We start from the raw sequence: 6,003 nt of genomic DNA on the forward strand, positions 1-6,003 counted from the left end.
CTCTTTATTCATCATCTTTCTTTCATCAATTCTCAATAACATTAATATCTGTTAGCATTCTTTCTTTTTTGCTTTTTGATACAAAATTCCGCATTCACAAGATCTTGATACACCTAGCCATATTCGAAGTTGCCTTCGCCCTAGACGTGAAAGGTTTTAATTTCTGAGGGTTTGGTCCCAAATCTCTCTTTCAATTATTTAATTTAATTGCTTTGTTTATTATTTTCCTTGAAGTTACTAACGTGTGTATTTTGTTATTAGAAAGAGGTACGAGGCATCCAAGTAAGTACTTTAATGGTTTTATTGATTTTATGATGTAGACATCATGCTTAGATTGTTATTTTTATTCCTAGTATCATGTCTAGGGTGTTTTTAATATCAAGTGTGATTAAAAGTATGATGCTTCCTATGTTCTTTCTAATATTTATGATTATGATTGATGATGATTATTTATTATGTTGCTTGATATGCATATTATTGTATTTTTTTATTGCTTGATCACCTTTTATTGCAGGTTAAAGGGAATTGGTATTTGCAATCACGCTTGATAAGATAATTAATAATCTTGTTAGGTTAATTGTGATTATAATTCAAGTGATCGCCAATAATAGTTTAATTGTGCATTAAATTCAACCAACATAGATTAAACAGGTTTAGGGTTAAATCTATTGATTGTATGTTAGTCAGAAAGCGCACATGAATACGAGCAGAATAAAGTAGAGGCCTATTATTAGGGCAGGTTCCATCTCTTTTAGGTTGGATTTGTACCTTCATCCCCGAACCCTTATTTGGTTCATGACCTTATGGAGTTGACGATCTCTTGGATCGTTAAGGGGTGTAACCTTCACCTCGTGAACGGTTTACAAGTTCCTTAAAAACTTGTTGGCGACTCTTTTGCTCTATCTTCTTCCCTTTTGGACGCCACCGTACTTTAGTGTATGATCACAGTGGGGTTCAAGCTAGTGGGATTTTTAAAGGCTTGAAACTATTCCCTACAACCCTTGACCTACTGAACCCTATAAGTAACCCTGAATAAGTAACCCCTACGAAACGCGCTAAGGGCCTGTTCACATTTACTTAATTTCAGTTTAGTGAAGTTCAGGTTCAGCTCTAATAAGTTCAGTTCAGTTCAGCTCCAATCCGTTCAGTTCAGCTCCCAATTTTTTTTCTCTCATAAAATATTCAGTTCAATTCAGTTCAGCGCCAATCAGTTCAGTTCACCTCAGTTCAGTAAATGTGAACAGAACCTAACTGAAAATAACTTAAAAACTTATTCTTGGATTAAAATAAATAAAATTCCAAATAAAACAGTAACAAACAAGAGCATAGCTTTATTTTTATTTTTTTGGACGGCAAGAGAATTGCTTTATAACCTTATTACAAACAACTAAACAAGCCGTTACATATATTTTCACCAAAAAAAAACAAGCCTTACCATATAATTAAAAAAAAAGAAAAAAATGCAAAGGAATTTCTCGTATCTTCCGCCATTATTTCTCCAAAAAGAACAAAACAACCCACCAAATCCTCCAAATATATCATCAATTTCAAGAAATTAAAAAAAAATAGAAAAAATCACTTATCATGATTATCTTCATGATAATTTTGGCAGAATTTCGTTTCAAAATCGGGAAATTTGTGAAACTAAACTAGCCCCAAAAAATTGAGAGGGAATTACTTTGATTTCATCTGTTATTCCCTCCCTGATTTTGTGAAATACTCCGTATGTAGTGATTTATCCCTTGTCTATCTTTCTTTATCAAATTTTTCTCCCGTAATTTTACCCTAAGCAATTTCAAAAAACAATCTTACTGAACTCTGGACGAGCGAAGGGAGATGAATTAAAATAGCGTTTGGAGTTTGTGGCCGATCGAACTTGATTGGTCAGAGTACATATCACTATCCAAGGTAAATAAAATTTTCAATAATCAATAGAAGTAAATTGTTTTGGTTATTTTTAATTATTTTGAATTTAAAGTATTCTTAATTTTAAGATTGAATTAATTTAGGGTTATTATTAAAAAAATTTAGATTGAACTACTTTGATTGTCGAATTGAAATTGGATGCTATAAAATCTATCAATTTGATGCAATGTTTATTATCTACTATTATACTATAAGGGAAGTTTTGTTAAATGTATAACGCTATTTAAAAATATTAAAATGTATCATAAGGGTTGAATTTGGTGAAAATATGTGTTGATTAATGATTTGTGTCAGAAAAATAAAGAAGAGATATAGAAGAATGAACAGCATATAACAATGTGTTGTGTGGGAAAAGAGTAAAACAGATGTTTATTATGCATATCAAATAGTAGTAATAAACATAGGAGAACATGTATTTAAAAGGATTATGTTTGATCAAGGATATGATCATACGTGATACGCCATTAAGTTAATACTCCCAGCCCCAACATATAAGGATTTAGCAATTTGTGAAGGCTAATAATGATGTAGCAAGGTCAAAAGAATACATGATATGGTTTATTATAATATTGTTTAAGGATAATGGCTTTGGTTGCACACTGAACTACTGAACTTAGTTCTTTATTCATTATCTGATTATCATTAATCTATTTTAAGTGCCTTTGGTTTTTGGTAAAAAAATGACCAATGTATTCTTGAATCATTCACTAACCAGTTAAGCACTTAATTTTATCACTTATGAATTATCTATATTTAAAATGTTTTGATTGTTTGGTGTATTAATTGTAGTTATGGATTTCTTTACATTGTTATAGTGTGGTGTAATATTATTCTGTAATTGTCACATATATACTGTAAGTAGTTTTTTTTTGTTTGTTTGGGTTTTTTTTTTCTTAAGATTCTATTTGCTTATTTTTAAGAGTATTTGCATTTTTGTTTGACCAACATTTAATTGTACCCAACTTTGATTTTGAGCAACCTATATCGTTAGTTTTTTATAACTTTGATTTCTAATATTTATTTTACACTTATATATGATTTTGTTTTTTTAGTGCTGATATGTCTAGATCGGGTGGAAAAGCACATTCAAAGTATGATTACATAAGCCAAAATGAGTATGAACAACAAAGTCTCAAGACAATTGAAACTAACAAGATTAGAATGAAGACATTGGGCATAAAGCGCATTACTGCCTGTTTGACAAGCTTAGTAAGTAGTTCGAAAGTTAAGAAAAGTAAGCAGAAGTACAATGTTTCCCTTGAGAAAGATGGTGATTATGTTACCCGAGGAAAATGAGGAAGTTGAGTTAGAGCAAGAAACTCACAATGTGACTTCAAATAAAAAGTATTGTCTTATTTTTATAAGTTAGTTATTTTTATTTACTTTTCAAAGTTACAAATTATTAATTCCATACTTATACAATGACAGGAGATTATACAATGAAGATGGCTAGAGATCGTATTGGAAGAAATTGAAGAAAATAATGTCTTTTTTTCAAGCTTAGAGTTTTAATGAAAACTCTTTGTTATTTCACTTTATCAAATGTTTATAACAAGTCATGTAATTGTATTGAAGCTAGCTAAGTTATTTAGTAATAACTTAATTACATTTTTTAGATCAATAATGTAATGACTATTCTATTATAAATAAAAAAAATTAGTTTAATTTAATGAAATCAACATTGTTAATCATAAAATTGGATACTTTATGAATAAATTGTGTATATCTAATTTAAAACCAATGTATGTATTAGAGGCATATATTATGTATTGTACTATTGTGCCTCTAAAAAAAATTCTCGTCAATTTTTATTTGCATCAAATATCATTAACATTAATATACAAATTGCTTCTAATTATATTTTGTGACAAAATGATATGACTGCCCCTAAATGCATATGTTATTTTGAAGCAAATTTTAATGATGCCCCAAATCATATATTGAGGCAAAATTATATGGTTGCCCTTGAATATATATGGTATTTTGTAGCAAGCTTTTATAATGCCTCTAATTATATTTAGAGGCAAGATTATATGGTTGCCTCTAAATATATGGGTTTTTAAAAGCAATATATTATATTGCCTCTAAAAGAAGCTTTAGGAGCATTCCATTAATTAGCGACAGACTTATTAAGGGCACTTACGTTGTTGTCTCTAAAAGTTATTAGAGGCCACATCACTATCATTTGAGGCATGTTTTTCTAGCTTCTGTAAGTAATTTTTTTTGTAGTGACAATTTCTTTGTCTTTTTCATTGTTAGTTAAGCAATGCTCGTCATCTTGGGTTAGAGAAGAACACAAGAAATAAGGAGAAGGAGAAATATTATTATACTCTAAGATCATTACATCAAAGAGTGATATGTCCTTAGGGACTTGATCACTAACTATTCTAGGGGAAGAAATAGGAGGGGGAGGTGCTACTACTAAAGACTTAGAAGACTCTAGGGGGAGAGATTCCGACTCAGACGACTCTTCAAACATTGGTCCTTGCCCTGTTGTGATGGATATCTTCCTTCCACTTGGAGTAGTCACTTTGATAGTCTTGCGCCACCCTTGTAGTGATCCTTCAGCTGGAGTGATTAGCTTTGAGAGATCGAAGCTTTCGGTTTGTAGGACTGTTTGAATGAGCGAGGAGTTATCTACTTTATAAGTTGGCTCATTCTTTTCTCGCCCAAACAGTAATCCCATGACATTAAAGTCAAAGCATGGGGGTGCTTTCTCCTTATGGATAGGAGTTGGGATTTCATCAGTGAAGTAGCAATCCAAGAAAATCTCAAATCCCGGTTGTCTTATGCCGTTTACAACAAATGGCTCGGGAAATTCATGGCATAGATAGTCCTCTCCTTCTTTTATAAATTGACCATGAAGTGTAAGAGGGTACTGATCCATTGGGATTGCTTTCTTTTGAATACGAGCGTCCTTAAGTGCCTTTGACTTTTCCTGGGCTCGCTTAAGATCTTTCCGAGTCGGTTCGAAACCAAGTCCGAAAGTGTCTAACTTAGGGAAGCCAGGTGACTCCAGCGGTTTTGCCGTTCCTTTCTTCTTTCCTAGGGTCATCCCAGGAAAATGTCCTTGTTTCTTGAGCATGGCATTTACAATCATGTTGGAATGGGGATCATGGCAAAGAGGGGTCCTTTCATCCTCCTAGATTAAGGAGACTTCTTCGTTAAAGCCCCATAATTCTTCATCATCCTCGTCGTGCTCCACATTAATGACTGGATTTTCTATAGATTTGACCCTCATAGGCGAAGCATCGATGGTGATAGGAATTCCCCCAACTATAGCTTTTACTTGTTGGTGGAGAGATGAGGGGATGACCTTTAGGTCATGAAGCTAAGGGCATCCCAACAACAAATTGAACGAAGCTTTAATGGCTACTACTTGGAAAGTATTAGCATGTTGTATTGCTCCCGCCGTTACATTCAGCGTAATTTTACCAAGAGCTTGACGACGAGTGTTGTCATAGGCCCTTATTCCTTGTGTAAACGGAGTTAAATCTTCGTCCCTTATCCCTAGCATCCTCGCGGTTCTAAGTGGACAGACGTTGATGGTCAATCCATTGTCTACAATAGTCATAGGAACATTCATCCTCTTGCAAACTACTGTGAGGTTTAATGCCTTGTAATGTTTGTCACCTTCTGGGGGCAAATCCTTGTCAGAAAAGGTGATCAAATTAATTGGACTAGGAAGATCACTTGTGAAAATTTGGCTAATACCTCAGGGGTAGTGTCAGAATCTATCCAAATTTTGTCCATGACATTCATTACAGCCAACCTATATTCTCGAGATGTTGCCAAAAGTTTCTATACATTCATCTCAACTTTTGTCTTCTTAAAATGCTTAATAATATCATTGTCTTCAATGATAGGTATGGGAACTTGTTGTGTGGTTGGCATAGGTTGTGTTGAAACGGGAGGTTGCATTCTCCCGGATCTTGTGAGGACGTCTATCGATGAGTCTTCTTCAGCACAAAAGTCATTTGTGGTGTATGACACAGAAGGTGGAGGTCCTAATATGTCCTTTAGATAGACATCTTCTTCATCACTGTCCCAAACTCCATTGATGGTTTTCATCGTCTT

At 33.3% G+C, this 6,003-nt stretch overlaps 1 long non-coding RNA gene across 1 annotated transcript; it reads left to right on the plus strand.

Annotated features, from left to right (window-relative positions):
- Positions 1-1,329: 1,329 nt before the first annotated feature.
- On the plus strand, positions 1,330-3,569 carry LOC110709371. The gene is made up of 3 exons (XR_002508921.1): positions 1,330-1,908; positions 2,979-3,270; positions 3,355-3,569. It is a non-coding gene; the product is annotated as an uncharacterized LOC110709371 (long non-coding RNA).
- The last annotated feature ends 2,434 nt before the right edge of the window (positions 3,570-6,003 follow it).

Source organism: Chenopodium quinoa, unplaced genomic scaffold (assembly GCF_001683475.1).
Source record: "Chenopodium quinoa cultivar QQ74 unplaced genomic scaffold, ASM168347v1, whole genome shotgun sequence".
In the NCBI taxonomy this organism is placed as follows: Eukaryota; Viridiplantae; Streptophyta; class Magnoliopsida; order Caryophyllales; family Amaranthaceae; genus Chenopodium; species Chenopodium quinoa.